Source organism: Periplaneta americana, chromosome 14, assembly GCF_040183065.1.
Source record: "Periplaneta americana isolate PAMFEO1 chromosome 14, P.americana_PAMFEO1_priV1, whole genome shotgun sequence".
Classification (NCBI taxonomy): Eukaryota; Metazoa; Arthropoda; class Insecta; order Blattodea; family Blattidae; genus Periplaneta; species Periplaneta americana.
The window spans coordinates 100,885,674-100,906,149 of record NC_091130.1 but is presented as its reverse complement, the minus strand read 5'-3'; positions in this window follow the sequence as shown (position 1 = coordinate 100,906,149).

Below are 20,476 nucleotides of genomic sequence, written 5' to 3'. Positions count from 1 at the left end.
ATAACCGTGATGTCTACACTAAGGAAAGATTTCTTCACGGAAACAAGTGATACAATGAAATGAGAATCAACCCAATCCTAGACGAGACAGCAGTCTGGAAAGAATATTAGTCATTCCACTGGAAAACGAGTGATTTAAACGCGCTTTATTATGAAAGTACGGTTAGGGGAGGGTCGGGTGAGTTGACGAGGAGGTTACGATGATGAGGAATACTTAATTTTTCCGAAGTTTTCACAGATAGTACCAGTTGTTGCGCAATGTTTCTTCCTTACAGCGCCCATGAAGGCAATTCTGTTGAACGGAACCTGTTTGACTATCTGGGTTTGATGAGAACAGAAGCCTGAAAGCAGAAACGGGTTTCGCTACTATTTTGCAGACTTATAAAATAAATTCCATGTAGTATCACTGAACTTTTAACTTAACTCACTTTATTGTCTTCTAAATATATACGTTTAATTATTTCCTAATGAAGATTACTTTAAACTATTTTATAAACTCGCGTATAGATTTAATGTTGAATAAAAAATTATGTCTTCGGCTAAGATAATGCACGGGGTAAAATTACGATTTCGTCATCTTACCCGCCACTATATTTTTAAGTTTCTATACTTAGTTGCTTTCTTATTTTGTAATACCGTACTCTGATTCGAATTGAAGAATATAGACATGGGAAAAGTATATGTTCGGAAGACAGATCGGCTAAGATGAAGGAAATTCATTTATTCATTTATTTTATTCCATAGATCTTACATGAGCAATGAAGCTTTAAGATGTGGAACATGTCAAAATTTTACAATATTACAATTACAATTTTTACAAATTTTTAGAGTTTTACAATTTAGTAATTTTCTACAATTTTAACAATGTTGTACAATTTTTTTTACATTTTGGCGAGATGTAGTGAGATGAAATGAGGTCCGAGGATTCGCCAAAATATTACCCGGCATTTCCCTTTTCGGTGGGGGAAACCTCGGAAAAACCCAACCAGGTAATCAAATCAAAGGGGGGTAATCAAATCAAAGGGGTTGATGCCAAGGACTCGCCATAGACCATCCGGCTTCAGTCCCACGGCTGTGGAAAACCTCGGAAGAAACCAAAGTCCAAAGGGGAATCCAACCCAAGCCCGAACGCAGCTCCGGATCAGCAGCCCAGCGAGTCTGCCGACTGAGCTACATCGATGGCTCTACTAAAAGTATACAATACATAGCCAATCAGATTATTAAATTTACAAACGCAAACGATCATTCATAAGTTGAGCTATATTATAATACAAAACAATTTAATTACACTTTAGGCATAAACAATTCAACCAGTTGTGATATACAGAAATTGATAATACATATCATGCAAACTACTTCAAATTACAAACACAAACAATTTATCAGTGGAGCTATATAGATTACTATTCAATTTAAAGCATATACAATTCATCGACCAAAACTATACAAATATATACAATACAAAGTAGCATACTTTCATTAAGCTATACAAATTTGTGCAATTAATATCAAGTAGATTAATTCAATTTATAATCATAAACAATTCATCAGTTGAGCTATACATATTACCATTCAATTTACAGTAGGTCTATATACAATTCATCAGTAGAGCTACACAGACTAGTAATCATTTTAAGAACATATACAATTCATCAGCCAAACTATACAAACATATACAATCAAATTAGTTCAATTTACAAACTTATTTTCGTTAAGCTATACAATTCATATGAAGTAGATTAATTCAATTTATAAGCTTAAACAATTCATCAGTTGACCTATACAGTATACTATTCAATTTACAGTACATACAATCCATCAGTTATGCTAAACAAAAAATACAATACATAGTAAACAGATTAAGTCAATATAAAAACATATTTTAATTGAGCTATATAAAATTGTACATGTCATTTAAGTAGAATAATTCAATTCACAAGCATAAACAATTCATCAATTGTGTAGAAGGTATGAGTATGTAGAAATTTGGTTAATTCTTTTCTGAACCTTTTCTCGTTGTTCTTCAAATCTTTAAGATAATTAGGCAGTGCATTGAAGACTGTTATACATGAATAGCGAACTCCTTTTTTAAAACAGCTTAGACTAACAGAGGGTAGATGAAGATCTGATTTATGTCTTGTATTAAAATGATGAATGTCTTGATTAGTACTGAATTTATCTTGGTTCTTAATATACAGCATCATTAGGGAAAGAATGTATTCACAAGTTAAAGTCAAGATTTCTAAGTTTCGGAAAATATTTTTACATGAGGTCCTTTTATGCACACCGGTCATTGTTCTTATAGCTTTCTTTTGTAAAACAAAAACGTGTTTAGCTTCAGACGAGTTACCCCAGAATATTAATCCATATTTCATTACAGAGTGAAAATATGCTAAGTATGACATTTTAAGTAAGTTTATATCACCAATAGTAGATAAGGATCTTAATGCATAACAGGCAGAGCTCAATTTACGAGTAATACATTCTATATGCGTTTTCCAGTTCAAGTGATTATCCAATTCTAAACCAAGAAACTTTGTGCTTATAGATTCTTTGAGATGAGTTCCATTTAATCGAATACTGTAGGAAACCTGAGCACTATTGTGTGTACTAAATTTGACTGCACTGGTTTTATCAACATTAAGTGCTAGTTTATTTGCATGGAACCAATCATTCATTAGATTCAGCACTGTATTAGAAGTGTTTATAAAATGATCGTATTGTTTGCTTGAAATAATTACACTTGTATCATCTGCAAATAAAATTACATGGGATGAATTGTTTATGGTCAAGGCTAAATCATTAATATAAACTAGAAACAACAATGGACCTAAAATTGACCCCTGCGGAACACCATGTTTAATATTTCTAAATTCTGAATAAGTAACTTTATGACTATTTGGTACATTTATTTCTACTTTTTGTTTTCTATTTGATAAGTACGATGTAAACCAACCCAACATCTCATCTTTAATACCATAAAACTTCAATTTTTTTACTAATATACTATGGTCTACACAATCAAATACTTTAGCCAAGTCACGAAAAATCCCACCTACATGTAGTTTCGAATTTAATGAATTTAGTATTTCATCCACCAAACTAAAAGCAGCATTCTCTGTCGATTTTTGTTTTCTAAATCCAAACTGTTCTAAAACTAATATATTGTTGGACTCCAGGTAATGATATAATCTATTATACATAACTTTCTCAAACACTTTTGAAAATGTTGTTAATAATGATATGGGTCTGTAATTAGCAATAGTATATTTATCTCCCTTTTTGTATATTGGTTTTACTATTGAATATTTGAGTCTTTCTGGAAAAATACCACATTGCATTGACAAATTGCATAGATAGCTTAACGGAGGGGATAATATTTCAGAACAAGCTTTCAGAACTTTACTTGGAATTTCATCATATCCAGAGGAATATTTTGTTTTTAGTTGTTTTATCACATGTATGATTTCTGCTGCGGTAGTGGGAATAAATTTGAGACCTAAAAACTCAGTGTTAAATGCATCAGTTAGGTAACCAAGTGCAGCATCTTCTGCACAATCTTGAATGTTTAAGTTCTGAATAATATTTATATAGAAGTCGTTAAAATGATTTGCAATTGATTTTGGGTTATCTATTTTACTATCATTGATTTTAATGCAAGTAATATTTTCACTCTTTGAATATCGATTAGTTTCATTTTTAATAATATCCCAAATAGTTTTAATCTTATTATCTGAAGAATCAATTAAGGAAACCATGCAGGAAGTAAGAAATGTAGCTCCTGTTAATGTACCTGAAGCTACTTTGTGTTGCTGTGTGAAAAATTATGCAGAAGTTGTTAGTAGGGTATGCTTCGCTATATATTTGAATTGTATTAAATATTTGGTATTTCAACATTCTTGTAGTAACCTCTTATATTGTTTCAGGATCTACTGCAAAATGCAGATAGATATAAGAACACATTTAAAGATGGCCAATTACAAGAATTAAAAGAATGTGTTATAGAAGTGGATAAAAGAGCTTTCGGTCTAAGGTGATCTGGTTTTGCTCGACTTGTAATATGACCATGTTGAATCGAAGAAGATGCCACACAGATTCAACAAGGAGAAGAAACAGGGAGTGAAAGATTTTATTCAGGATTTCATGAAAAGATTCAAGTTTTCTTTTCGCAAACAAGAAGATAAGTCGGCTGCTCGACTGGCTGCATTTAATAAAGTGAATGTAGATGCATTTTTCAATTTATATAGAAAAATATAATTGAAATACCAATAGGACAAAGCTACGGATAATGCAAGACTCGAATTTTTATTGAGTACTGCTCATTTTTTGACAAGAAAGTGTTTTGTAAGAACAACGGTGATGACTACCTATAGCTACAAGGAGTAAAACATGGCAAAACGAATTTCGTTTTCCTACTCATATTCTTCAAATGTTTATGAAGAAAATGTGACAATTTAAGGGCTCCTTACTACGAGTTTCTTGCAGAAACAAATTCGTTTATTAAACAGATACTGACAACAAAACACGGACATATGTCAGCAATTATCCAATTAGACATAAAAAAGGAAAACTTTTCCTTCAAAAATTTGATTCAATCAAAAGAAAGGAAAAGCCAGGCAACACTTTCTTATTTGTAGGTATGTGTATGTATTTATTCACACTGAAAATGGGTAAATAACAGGTGGCAGTGGTAAGTAATGACACTCAATAATGACAATTAATAATAAACAATACTGTTAAAAATACAAATAATAATAATAATAATAATAATAATAATAATAATAATAATAATAATAATAATAATGAGCATCCAAAATTGAATGAAGCACGATCACTTAAAATAACATTTAAAGCAAATCTAATTTATATCTTAACTCTAAGTTCGAACTAAAACCCACCAGTATGATATGTTCATACATACACAAGTACTTTTCAGCACTACACTCATTTCGCTGTCAACTCACTGCACTGCACTGGAACTGCGACACATTTCACTGATACTATCATGATTTCACTAACACTTCAAAAACATTTCGCTGTTCAAATACTTTGCACTACAACTATAAACTATAAAACTTCAATGAAACAAACACACTTCACTGACACAACACACTTCTTCACTGATACAACACTTCAAATAACAAAACATCAATTAAACCCTTTAATTTTATATATAGGCCCCTAAATATGAAAGTTATTACTGCAGAGAGCAAAGGAAAATAATTTTTACTTCATCGTGTAATAATTTGAAGCACGTACATAATATATTGTGAAATTAGAGCTATCTCAGAAAGTAAAACTGTTCAAGAAACAATATTTCGTTCTCTGAATCCTTTATTAAGAAAAGATCAATTGTAGTCTTTACGAACTGAAAGTAAAAGTATTTCAGAATGATGAGAAAGATGATACCAGCCTTCAGGTTGATTTTGCAAAACACAAGGAACAAGCAGGTGAGACGTAAGATCCAAAGGAGAATGAAGCAAAAGATAAAGCTCTAAACAGAGCAATCATATTTTATTTGAAACAATACCTTCCAACACCAGAATTAAACGATACCTTTATAGGGTAAATTAGGGTCTGTTGGACAGTCGGGCATGTTGGACACTTTGAATTTTAACGTGTTACCTCGCCACTTGTGGGCATCATATTCTCCTAGAAGACAATGACGGAAATAGCCACAAGTGGGGCTACTTCCATCATTGACTTCTAGCAGAATGTGATGCCCACAAGTGGCTAGATAACACGTTAAAGTTCAAAGTGTCCAACATGCCCGACTGTCCAACAGACCTTAATTTACCCTATGTTTAATTTGACCCTATGATTATGCCACGAAACAAATTATGTCACATCAATATGCTGTACATAGAGACTTAAGTGATATAAATTCGATTTTGAGATTATCAGTGGGGTGTATAAAACGAAAACTTTCATATCCTAACCGTATTACAACTATAAGGATTTGGCTTAAGTAATTTTGTGAAATTTTTTCGCAACACGAACAGACATAAGTGAGCTTCTGCCTATTTGTGCTATGTTCTTTTTACCATAGTCATTTACTCTATACAAAAAGGAGCGTAAGTTCTATTAGCAAATGTTGTTCATCATCAATATCATATCGTGTGCACATGTTCTTGAAGCTCTCTGCTGACCAGGGAGTAACGAACGCTACCGGTAAATCATTTTGCGACGAATACTACGGACAAAACAAGAACAGCATAATAGTGGTAATGGTTCTGTACGTAATACTTAAATTATCCATTGCAGTCGTCACTCTCAGGTTCATAGTGCAAATGACTATGCAGTAGCTCATGCAGCTTATCTTTTGTAACTTCGCACCTCCTACTAGTCATGAGGCTTGCAATAACAGTACTTACATTGTGAATCAAATGGAGAGTAAGTATTTTATTAACTTCAAGCAACTTTCCAAAGAGCTCGGAATCCTTCAAGTTACAGAAGACAGTGAACCGGGAAAATCAATCATTTGGACTGAAAAGAGAAGTGAATGTGAAAAAAATCTAAACCTAATATGGTTATTTAAAACATCTCACCTGGAAACAACTTACGGATCCAACACCTGAAAGATAAGCTCGAGTTTGCTAAAGAAAGAACTACCGAAGACAGAGTTAAACAATTGATGTCGCTGCCAGAAGATAACATTTTCGTTACAAGGAACGCATAGTTTGTAAAGTTTTACAAGAGTTTACCTCACACTACTTAATGAAAGGGCCTTCTTTTCATTCATAGTTTTCTCCCTAAGGACTGGTCTTTCACTGCAAATTCAGCATTCTCTATCTTCCCTATTTTCAGCGTTCCTCTCATTGTCCGCATACGACCAATATATCTTAGTTTTGTATCTCGAACAAATATCTTCTTCTGCTCCAAACTTCAATCCCGTTCACCACTCCTTCTAGTGCTGCCTTTAGTTAGTGGTTTCATCTTATCCAATGGCACAGATGTTTTCTTTTCCTTTTTCTGATCAGTTTGAGCATAATTCTTTCTCCTCCAACTCTTTCTAGAACAGTTTGTTTTATCGGTAATCCAGTTTCCTCTGTGGAATAAGTAGTTGGTTATTCACCAGGAGATAGGGTTATATATCAGTATGTAACAACAACACGTCGATTACCCGAGTACCAACTTGCAAGTGAGGAGAAGAAGAAAGTGGACTGGAAAGCTTTCCTTCCTCGCTACGCTTTCACTTGCAGCTAGCCAGCAAACTAACACCCAACATATGGTTCTTACTATGTACTATTGCTCACACATGCATTTGGTTTCACGAGATAACGATTGGCTTGTGCATGTATTATTTAGTAATTGGCAGAACTATATTATAATTGTCATGCAGTTATATCATAATAGATTCTATGCCTAATTACAATATATACAATATAAAATTGTAGGTTACTGCGACGAGCATCTTCAGCAGTATTTAGTAGTTCATATTTCCTTTTGTTTTTCCCATTTTCTTCATCTTCTATTTATTTTTTCTATTCTTGTTTCTCTATTTGGGAAAAGGAAATTGTACCAGAACAATGGAAGGAGTCCATAATCGTACCTATCTTTAAGAAGGGGGACAAGACTAACTGTAGTAACTTTCGAGGAATATCACTTTTGTTGACGTCGTACAAAATTTTGTCCAATATTGTTTTTTGAAGATTAACTCCATATGTAGATGAAATTATTGGGGATCATCAGTGTGGTTTTAGGTGTATTACATCGACAATTAACCAGATATTTTGTATGCGACAGATAATGGAGCAAAATGGGAGTATAAGGGTACAGTGCATCAGTTATTCATAGATTTCAAGAAGGCATATGACTCGGTTAAGAAGAAGTTTTATATGATATTCTTATTGAATTTGGTATTCCCAAGCAACAAGTTCGATTAATTAAAATGTATCTCAGTGAATCGTACAGCAGAGTTCGTATACGTCAATTTCTGTCAGATGCGTTTCCAATTCACTGTGGGCTAAAGCAAGGAGATGCACTATCACCTTTACTTTTTAATTTTGCTCTAGAGTATGCCATTAGGAAAGTCCAGGATAACAGAGAGGGTTTGGAATTGAACGGGTTACATCAGCTGCATGTCTATGCGGATGACGTGCATATGTTAGGAGAAAAATCCACAAACGATTAGGGAAAACACGGGAATTTTACTGAAAGCAAGCAAAGAGATAGGTTTGAAAGTAAATCCCGAAAAGACAAAGTATATGATTATGTCTCGTGACGAGAATTGTGTACGAAATGTAAATATAAAAATTGGAAATTTATCTTTTGAATAGGTGGAGAAGTTCAAATATCTGGGAGCAACAGTAACAAATATAAATGATACTCGGGAGGAAATTAAACACAGAATAAAAATGGGAAATGCCTGTTGCTTTTATTATCCAGTCTGCTGACGGAAAATTTGAATGTTAGAATTTATAAAACAGTTATATTACCGGTTGTTCTTTATGGTTGTGAAACTTGGACACTAACTTTGAGAGAGGAACAAAGGTTAAGGGTGTTTGAGATTAAGGTGCTTAGGAAAATATTTGGGGCTAAATGGGATGAAATTACAGGAGAATGGAGAAAGTTACACAACACAGAACTGCACGCATTGTATTCTTCAACTGACATAATTAGGAAAATTAAATCCAGACGTTTGAGATGGGCAGGGCATGTAGAAATGCATATAGATTGTTAGTTGGGAGGCCGGAGGGAAAAAGACCTTTATGGAGGCCGAGACGTAGATGGGAAGATAATATTAAAATGGATTTGAGGGAGGTGGGATATGATGATAGAGACTGGATTACTCTTGCTCAGGATAGGGACCAATGACGGGCTTATTTGTGGGCGGCAATGAACCTCCGGGTTCCTTAAAAGCCAGTGAGTGAGTAAGTAAGTAAGTAAGTAATAATTCTTTTTCTATTTATTCTTTTCTTTCATTCTAAAATTCATTAAATATTCTTTATCATCCCCTTCCTTTTCATAAATCCCTTTTGCTTACTTCTATTTTTTTTGCAGTTCTCGTTCCCTGCAGTCCTTCCTTCATTTCATTCATCGCGTTGCTTTTCATTCTTCCCTTTCCTATTCGTCTACTTATATTTTGAAATATTGTTTTCACTAATTATATTTTTATTTATTTCAATACATTATTTCCTTTATCAACCTTAATTTTATTCTCCCCTTTCGTTTCCTTGTATATATATATATATATATATATATATATATATATATATATATATATATATATTTTTCATTCTGTCTTTACTTTTTCTTGCAATTATATATTGAGGTCTTGTTTTCATCTCTTGCTTTTCTTCTTCATTCATTTCATTCATCACCATCATCTTTTTCATTTTCATATTTTCCTTTCATTTCCTTCTATTTACATTCTCGATTATTATTTTCACCTTTTCTGTTCTTTTTAGTTACTTTATTCAACATCTCATTTACACTCTCGTTTATTCTCACATTTTTCTCTTTTCTTTTTCCTCAGAATTATTTTCCTCTCCTTTCTTCCTTTTGCTCCTTCCCTTTCGTTTGCATTTCATTCTTTATTTTTTTCATATGTTTCTTTCAGTTACTTTCTCACTGCCACCTTCTAATAAATGTATTTATTTTTTATTTTTTCTTCATCGCTTTCTTGCCCATATCCATTATGATTTTGATTCATTGATTGAAATACATGTTAATTAGAGTTTGAAATAGTATTACTGCAAATAAACAAATTTTAATTTACTTACTGTAGCATAATACAATTTAATAAATCACAAGATTAGCATAAATCTGCTCTATGATTCACAGTTCCTTTGAACGGAGAGAGAAGAGCTGAAAACTTTTCTTAATGCAGTCTAAATATAATACACACGCAATAAAAGCGAACTTCAAAATAACAGCGAATAGGAACAGCCAGACAGAGCAATTAAGTCCCAGACACTTATGGCTGAGAATGTACAGCACAGCCTATGAATAACTAACGCCACCCCTTTTCCATCATGCGAAAATTTACAATAACACATAAAAAAAACCGGCTAATAAATTACGACGCATCGGAAAGCCCAGTGGAAACACGTGAGGGGCGAATATAAAAATAAGCGCATCGCCCTCCCTCAAAACTGAAGTATAAAAGACACGCCAATAAATGACAAAAAATGAACAAATAGGGCCGTAGCACTGACGATAAATTGCACTGAATTACTGCAGACGGAAAACCTAGCTATTGTTCAAATTGTAATGTTCTAGGGCTCGAGTGAAAGTCGTGAACACACGGATGACCAGTGCCCAAGTGTGACGGTGTTTAACATCTCTGTGGTTACAGTAACTGAGGAAAGAATCACAATTATAAAGGCCGAGATAGAAGAGCACAGTAAGTAAACACTATCTTCGGAAATATATTACAAAGAGGCAAATACATAATAATTTCTATAGGCTTTAAATTTAAGCGAATCGGTACGAGGTGTCAACTATACGCAAAAGGAGATAGGCCTATTAGCTTGGGCACTATTTAATGATACTGAATAAACAAAGAAAGTACATATCTAGTTAGACAGACAGACATATAGCCAGGCAGGCAGGCCAGCAGGATAGACAGATACAGACAGCCAGACAGACGAAGAGATGGAAAAATATAGGAATTGGATAAACGGATAGGTAGACGGACAGGTAGGTAGATAGGTGAGTAGGTAGGAGCGTGGATTGATGGGTGGATAGGTGTGTGCATGGACTGGCGGACGGACGAACGAGAGGTAGGGCAGGACGGGCGAATGGGCGGACAGGCGGGTAGGTGGATGGATGGATTGATGGATGGATGGATGGATGGATGGATGGACGGATGGACAATATAGATGGATCCTTTAGATCAGTAATTCTTACAATATGATGTGATATATATTTATATATATATATATATATATATATATATATATATATTTAGTCCTGCTGGCCCTTCACATTTCTGTATTCGGGTCAACATTCCCTTACTTACACTATTTACAACTTTCTACACAGACGTATTGTGACCCTGAAGCCTATTCTTACTATGTCTTTCATGTCCCTTCACTTTCACTTCACCATCCTTCTAATTTATCCAATTCCATTCTGCTTCCCTTCTCTTATTCTCATTCCTTCATTCAACTTCAACTTCCTTCCCTACTTTCTCATAACTAACTTAATACTTTGTTCTAGTATAGAAGACCTAACCCTTGTTGACTAAATTCTTACAATATAATCCCAACAATACTTATTATTTTACACAAACCTGTTGTAATTATAGTGAATAATATAGCCCTAAAGAATCTACAAATATAACTGTTCGTTCTGCAAAGGAATTTTACAATATTATAATTGTTCTGATGAGATTTTCACTCCTTTAAAGGACAGAACTAAAATGCTTTCAAGAATTTATTATCATAATATACTGCTCTCTTAAAATGACCGAGTATATAGGGCAATAACTTAACGACTTTCCCAAAATACACTAAGTTATGTTTCATATAAAACAATTTTTATCTCGTAAAGGAAGCAAAAAACGAGCAAAATTGTATTAATTTTCTTTGTTTGAAATATCTCAAAGAATACTTCCTGAAATTAATGACATTTGGCCAATCCATGACAAAGTGAGCCTGACCCCAAAATCTTGAAATATCTTATATCACATGGAATTTTGAATATTAAGAAGTTATCTGTGAAAGAAGAAATATAGCTATGAATTCAACATTACTTAAGAAATTACGGTTTATAGAGTACTGGGAACTTCCAGGCCTGAACGGGACTTTGTATTGTAAATTATTACTAAATAATGCTCCCAATTCCATTTTTTAGCCATTTTATTACGCTGAATGAAAGAATATAGTCCACTGTTTTTTTAGTTGGTTATTTAACGACGCTGCATCAACTACGAGGTTATTTAGCGTCGATGAGATTGGTGATAGCGAAATGGTATTTGGCGAGATGAGGCCGAGGATTCGCCATAGATTACCTGGCATTCACCTTACGGTTGGGGAAAACCTCGGAAAAAACCCAACCAGGCAATCAGCCCAAGCGGGGATCGAACCCGCGCCCGAGCGCAACTTCAGACGGGCAGGCAAGCGCCTTAACCGACTGAGCCACGCCGGTGGCTAGTCCACTGTTGTAATCGCAATAATATTTAGTTGTGAAAGATAGGCATATTTCCTAAAATTAGTGCATACTTTAGTGCTTGTTTCAATGTTCCGCCTGTGACAAAATCATTAAAAAGTTTGTTTCTAGAAAAAACAAAGCTGGAGGTGAAAGTTGAATTGAACGGAGTTCCGCAATAAGAGACCAAGCTCCAAAAACCTGTTTCGAGATATTGGCCATTAAAGAAACTTTTTTTATATAAAATATTTTATGCAAGGAGTATTATAACGTCCACACCTCTGGAGTAACGGTCAGCGCGTCTGGCTGCGAAACCAGGTGGCCCGGGTTCGAATCCCGGTCGGGGCAAGTTACCTGGTTGAGGTTTTTTCCGGGGTTTTCCCTCTACCCAATACGAGCAAATGCTGGGTAACTTTCGGTGCTGGACCCCGGACTCATTTCACCGGCATTATCACCTTCATATCATTCAGACGCTAAATAACCTAGATGTTGATACAGCGTAGTAAAATAACCCAATAAAAAAAGTATTATAACATTCATACTATTACAAAAAAATAGCACAAATAATACCAAAAAATGGCTAATCGATTTTTAATAAGAGACCAAAATTTGAATTAATATTTCAAAGCAAAATAAATAAATCAATTTTATGCTATAAACGAATTTTTGCATATAGGCCTAGTATATATATATATATATATATATATATATATATATGTATATAGCAGCAAAATTCAGATATCGCATTCTTGATTTTTTCCGAGTTAAATTAGCTTGCCATCAACAGATTTGTGTAAATATCTCATTGTTTTCAAATTGTCGGTTGGTCTATTATTGCGTAACTCCGTCCAATTGATCTATAAGAGCGTATTCCGAATCTCAGCGCTGACTGCTGAGCAATCCGATGGCATCACGGTGTTCCGAAATTCACCGATGGCTTCACTGATGCTCCACCGGTGTCGCACCTGTGCCATCAGCTTGCAGAGGTTGTGGCAGTCTCCATCAGCCGCCATCAGTGAATCTGATTGGTTCTTGTATAGGGCGGGAATTAGCAGACGAATGACATCCTGCACTGTTGTGTCATGGCGGTGTGTTCTGCTTTAGTTCTGCTGTATTGTTTGTAATGATCAGAACGTAAGAAAAATATGTCAGTAGCTTATGAGCGAACATGTTAACGGACCAGTTATTACTACCGGTTGAAGAAATAAATTATTTATGCTTTATTTTCTTTGAACGAGATGGCAGTACGGAAATTTCGCAAAATTTTGCTAGCTTAGCGCAGACAACATCTTATACAGTCGCCATGACAGCCATCGATCCTTCCAGCAGTTTTGTTCCTATTTCGCTGCAGCGTGACGTCATTGTTGTCCACCGGTCCGGTGATATTCGGAATACGCTGTAAGTGAACTAGTCCTCATTAACATTATGAATCACGAGTTTCAGATTGGTAGGCATACAAAGATATATTCGATATTATTCGTAATTATTGTATGTCTCACCCGTGACAGATTTTATGGAAACATCTCTTTCCACACTTGGATGAAACGATATTATCTGACAGGATGCAGAACTTACTCAAAAGAAGATAAAAGAAAGGATGAAAGTCATAAAGAAGCGGAAAGAGAGAAGGACAAAACACGGCAGGAAAAAATGTGAAGAAAAGTAAGAGAACTGAGTTGTGTATTAAAAGTAAACAGATGTGAAGGGGCTGAAAAGAAAAGAAAATGAAGGATAATATTGCAAACAAACAAAAACTAGTCTTCATTCCAAATTAGGACCATATAGACCTCCCCAAGCACTTGTAAAGTAGAGATAAGATAGTTCTTTCTCACATTCTAAGGAAAAAATTTGCTGTTGCAAAGAAACTTGCATTGAATGTATACCTAATACTGGCAAAAGAGAGGGCCAAGAAAGTATATTCCCTTATTATATGATATAATTATTAAGTTCAGAGTATTATACTAAAGATTATGGCAATCGGCAAGCCCCTGGTAGCAAAGATATCCGGGAAAGTTTTCAGAACTGATGAATCTGATATGTCACATATAGACATATATGTCCTTCCCAACCAGTAATGAAATAGCTTTTTTATGTTTTCAGTGAACCTCTGGACATATATGAGAGATGACAAACTGAATAATTCACACTTTGTCCCACGTGTAACAGTTGACTGTCCCACCCGTGACAATGAATAATTTATACTTTGCAAATAAATGTAATTATTCTTATTTTATACAGACCATGGTGAAGTACAAATGCTTTTCTATCAGTCTGAAAGTGTTTTGAATTTCTTTTACCAAGCACTTCATAGAATTTCATGAAACTTCATACAGTGTCATTCTTTCAGTCCATTTTTGATCCCACCAGTGACAAGATTAAAAAGTTGAGTAGTATAAAACTGAGGCAAAGATGTCGTTAATATTCACAAATAATGGACGATTTTAAGGGTATATATATATATATATATATATATATATATATATATATATATATATGTGAACGACCACAAATTATTATCAGAAAATGCAGGCTCTAAACTTCTAAAAATTTTATAAGGAAATGAACTCACAATAGGACAAAAATTACAAGGTACCACAACAAGACTTATTAGAACTTAAATATCTGATAAAAGTATGAAAAAGGTACTCACATAACAGATTTTTCTTCTACTAGCCATAGCACACACTGAACTTTTTGTTGTGGTGTCCACATATTGACCATGGCGTGTTTTCAAACAAAATGGCGCCAGGCTTGTTTTAGCAACAAACAAACAAAATTTACACATGCAGCTGTTTTCACACTTTGTTGCGTAAACTTGGACTGTTTCTCTATATTGTCAGATGTAAATCTCAACGATATCTTTATCTGGTTTTATGTGGTTAGTTTTTATTTCTCGCTCCTTCTAAGCGGGACACGGTGTATTTGTCATATGAGCAGAAAAAATGCAATGCAAATGTATCACCCGTGACAATGGAATGGTCCATTACTTACAGTTCAATCTCTATATACAGTATATATATATATATATATATATATATATATATATACCTGCTATGTCTTGTATTGTAGTTTATAGTATTGAGAGAGTAATTGTATGTTCAGTTCAAAACGTGGCTAATTACAGCTTGATTCAGAGATTTTGGCCCTGCACAAAGTAAGTAGATAAAGAGCGAGTTACTCATCACTACTGGCGGGCTGGGTCACACAGGTCAGGCCGCGCAGTCATAACACCTAACACTTCCTTCTTATCATGGCACGGTACACTCCGTCTTGAAACATAACATTCTTCTACACTTCCAGTTACTAACCACTACGTCTGTTGACTAAACAGTGTCATGATGACTTATATTTTCTTAACATGAGTGTCCCCCAGCTTCGAGCATAAATATTATTTTCATTCTTCCTCTTTCCTCTTCCCCTCTTATGCACATTTGTGATTAAATTTGATTCTTATGAGTTTATGACACATCACACAGCTCACTCACTAGCTAAACAACCAAGGACAGGAGCCATTAACGCTGAATCGAGCTGGTATATTCAATTTTGTTGCAGAAAGGGAGTAGGTCTATTATTTGTTTAAATATCCCCCCCCTAAATTTCTGATTATAACAAATGATTGAGTGATAAAATAAACTAATAGGTACGTAGGACATACTCTGAAAGAGGTAAGAAGCTCACAAGCAAACAGTCTGATGGGAGCAGATAAAAAGGTTAAATTTTTTTCTTCCGCCATGTTAATAATGTCAAATCTAGGGCTTATACAAATTTTGGCTACTCGACCGCAATTACGAGACCATCCAGAAAGCGATTTTCCCTTGGGTCGTTTACACAAAAAAGCATGATTGCATGAAAAGATTTATTGAAACAGATATAACAATTGTTGCGCTATTTTTCAACATGTTTCTCACTGCAATTGAGACATTTGCCATACTGTGGGATCAATTTTTGTATCCTTGTATCGTAAAAGTCTGCCGCCTGGGATCCGAACCGGTATGACAAATTTCTCATTTCTGGTGGGGAATATGTTGAAAAATTGCGCAACAATTACTGAATCTGTTCCAATAACTCTATCCATGAAATTGTGGTTTTTTTCTGTAAACGACCCAAGGGAAAATCACTTTCTGGACGATCTCGTAATTGCGATCGAGTGGCCAAAATTTGTGTAAGAATTTGTTTTGACATTATCAACATGATGGAAGAAAAAAAATAACTCTTTATCTGCCCCCATCAGTATGTTTGCTTGTCAGTTAAAATTATAATGTTTTAAAATGTTTTATTTTTGTAGTTTTCCACAACTTAGTAAAAGTGAAACTACATCGTTTTTGCAGGCAGTCCCTCAATTGTTGGGTTATTTCTGACGCATAAATCTCAGCTATAATTGTTCTATTTTCATTGCGGTTTTTATTTACATGAATTCCTCTAATTCAATATCGTATCACTTTGCCTAACCAATCGACTTCAAACATTTTTATTTACTACTCCAAAGTTACATAAAAAGTTTCTCTTTCTTGAATTTCCGTACTCTATTTACATCAGCTTGCGCCTTCAGCATCTCAATTGGAATACTTAATACCAACTCTTTAAATGACACAAAATGAGAAAAAAAAATGAAGTAAGAGAGAAATCCGTTAACAAGTATCAATATCCGTTCCTGTTCTTGCGATCGATAGTCTCTCTGCCGGAAAATGTATCGAAAATTGCCTTGATTGAATTCGTTGTAGAGACAATTCTCGTCATCTCCTTCTAGCCACCAGTCAGACTGTGTTTTCTAGCCCGTTGCTATGGCAACCATTCTCTCTTACATCTTTTTTTTTATTTCTCCAACTTCTTCTTAAGCTGTTCTATTCTTTTATACCAAGGTTTATTATTACACCTCACGCTCCTCTTTTTTATCTCTATTTCTATGGCAGCACGGTCTTCTTTTGTTCACACTTGATCTACCTCACGTACGAGCCCATTTGACCCAGTCTCTACAATTGCAAATGGCGCCAGCAATGAAAAAAAAAGGGAGAAAGCTTTACTATCTAGTGTTGAATAAAACATGATGAAAAGGAAAAGGCGAAAAGAATTACCCCTCAGCTCTATATTGGAAGGGTAAGACAAATCCAAGAAGTAGTACAGATGACAAAAGAAGAGAGAAAAAAAAGATGAAACAACTGAAGGGAAATAGAAGACATTATCAGGTTGTGTTTAGCATTCGGCGAACTTCGCAAATTGTGTGCTTAAGTTTTCTTGTTGTTTTGTTTTCGCATTTCAAGTGACACGCTTTGTAGGGCGTAGAAGAGTGTGTGTGTGTGTTGGGAATGATGTTGAGAAATTTCCTTTGAAACTTTGTTCTCAACTGTTATGTTTTCGATGACGTAGTAAGTTGCTATAATGAAATTGAAACGGAAGCAACTTGTCGTAGTACGCCCGTCTCTACCCGCATTCTGAATTGCATTCATAATATATATGTATGTATACATATTTTGTCTAATGGGGGGTACTTGAGTATTCGCCATTCATCCATGTGAAGCCAGTTAAATGTAGGTCAATTTCCTACAGAGCCGTTGCCTAGAGATAGGCTTCGTAGGAGACTCGTCTATAGACTACTACATCCGCGATGAGATGATGATGATGATGATGATGATGATAATGATGATGATGATTATGAAAATTTGTTGGGATGCCGCAGGGGAACCGGAGCTCACTGAGAAAACCCTTGTGTTATGTGGATCATGGGCTTGCCCTACACTAGTTATAAATCGGGGATATGCCGGGGATCGAACCCGGGACCACAGAATTATACGTAAAGTGCTCTAGCCACAAAAGCATTGTGGCAGCTCCATTCAACATATAGCCTATACAGAGTGATTCATGAAGATTCACTGTCCTTTACGGAGATTATTTCATAAGACATTATGAGCAAAAAATGTCAAATATGTCTCCTTATCGAAATATTTTCAGAATTACGCTAATTTTAAATTGTTTGTAAAATACTTTTTTCTTTCGTTTCAAGGGTAAAAGAATATTGCAGATAAAGATTGAACTATTCAGGAGTATCATTTCTTTAATTAGTTAATTTTCTGAAGCTAAAAATGTGTTTCAATTGCATCGTTTCTTCGTACAGATTATTTATTTTTTATTTTAACTACAAAATTATATTTTCTTATGCATTTATCGCAACAATTGTTACAAAAGACGCCCTTCTTGTAAACTATTTAAGACTATACAGTACATTAGGATGCATAATTAAACTGTAAATAAAGAAAGAGGGGAAGGCAAAGTAGGGGGAGAAAATTCAAAATGATCAGAGGAGGCTGAAAAAAGTAAGTATAAGAATAAAGGAACAAAGTAAAGATTAAGGACAGTACAACAAGAAAGGGAATTAAAAGGAAGACTAGAAGGTAAATAAGTCTAGGAGTAGAAGAAATGAATATCTGTATATTAAGCAGGACAGAAATAAATCAATACGGAATAGAGAAGAAGACAAATACAATGAGAAGGAGAACAGGTAAATAATAAGGAATAGGGTAGAATGAGAAAATGGGAATGGAAGTAAAAGAGAGTGAAAGAAGAAGTTGGAGGAGAATAGGAGATAATTAGTGGAACAGGTAGAAGAAAAGAGTAAGCAGGAGAAAACGAATAAAATAATGGCCCGGTTTCTTCAACCTTCGTTGAATTACAACAGTGTGTTATATCATTTTAATTTTAAACTTAACAATTGAAGCATATCTTCAACTACTCTTAGTACTAACAGGCTGTTAAAACCTATGTTAATTTAACTGCCCAATTTCATGCAGTTAAATCATTTAACTCTCTGTTAGCATAGAAGTATCCAATATGGCTGTTGTGTTATGTGATCAACTTTTATATCTTGATTATTTAGAAAATGATATTCATGAATACATTAACAGAGTGGATGATTTCTGTGATTTGACAGAACAGAAGTTCATACAAAGGTACAGGCTATTTTCTGCCAAGCCTCACTTTTCGCTTTCAATGTAGATCCGTTTATTTGTTTATTCTCATTAACTGGTTTCTACTCTGAAATTATTTCCAGCAGAAGGCTTCTCTCGAACGAAGAGAAACTAGTCCCACGATTTCTTTTTGTTCCAGTGTTTTCCATTTCACAACAGCAATACCAATATACCATTCCACACTACTCTGATACAGAAGATGGAAAGAAGCAGAAATCAAACCTGAAAGGATAGAAAGAATTCTATCCTCTCTGAATCAAACAACGGAAACAAGCGAGAATCGCAATTGTCAGTGTTCAGAAAATAGAATTGAGCCTATACTTTTTGTTTTTAGTGCCATATTATTATTTGAACTTTTCTGCGTAATTTGATGTGTAATTTAGCGCTGTAGGCCCATTCTATATATTTTAAATATTTTTTAATAAACCTCTGCACTTGTCATTTTGTGTCTTTTATCGCGCACCTTTTCATATAAATGTGCATATCTCTGGAATCCTTTGGACTAGAGAACTGAAACTTAGCGTATTGTGTAGCTGCATTTACTCTGCATAAGTTGGTACATGTTAGTAATGGCTGCCTCCTTGTGTTCTTTTTTTATGTTTAATATTGGTCGACCAGCAAACTTGCTATACAGACCACTGCCCTTGTGTTCGATCCATGTGGCTTTGTTTATGTTCTGAAGTGTTGTTTTCCTAGTGGTTTTTCATGTGCTCGGGTTCGTTTCTGAAGTGATTGTTGTTATTTTGTGAATAATACCTTATTCTAGACATGACAAAACATAAAGGTTTATTTAAGAAACATAGAAATAAAGGTAACAGATATTATAGAACATATCCTGTGCAGCAACCTAGCGTAAGTGAAGAACTTACGAACAGTAATGTGCCTAGTACGTCCACATCAACACCACCAAGCAGTTCAAAGAAGAAACTGGAAGGTTCTGAAAATCAATACCAGTATATTAGTGCTAGTGAAACTAGTGTAAATATAATTATAAATTTAGATATTTTAAATTCAGTTTTATCGGAATGTGTTTCCTGTCATTTGTGTGGTGGAAAAGTTCAACTCTCAGAAAACACTGCCCAAAGAAACGGTTTAGTGTCTTTCTTGACTATTCAATGTTTGAACTGTAAAACTAATAAAACATTTCCTACATCCGATAAGTGTAAAAACAGTGAACTTTTTGAGACAAATGTAAGGTACTTTTATGGCCTTAGATGCATAGGGAAAGGCTTTACAGGAGGAAAAGTGCTGTGTGTCCTTCTGAATCTTGCACCTCCACCCATAAACATTTCTAAATACACAGATGTTTTAGATGGAAGTGTAAAATTTGTGGCTGAGAAGTCAATGAAATATGCTGCTCTAGAGGCTGTCGAAATAAATGAAAATATTAGTGACATCCTAGTTGCATTCGACGGAAGTTGG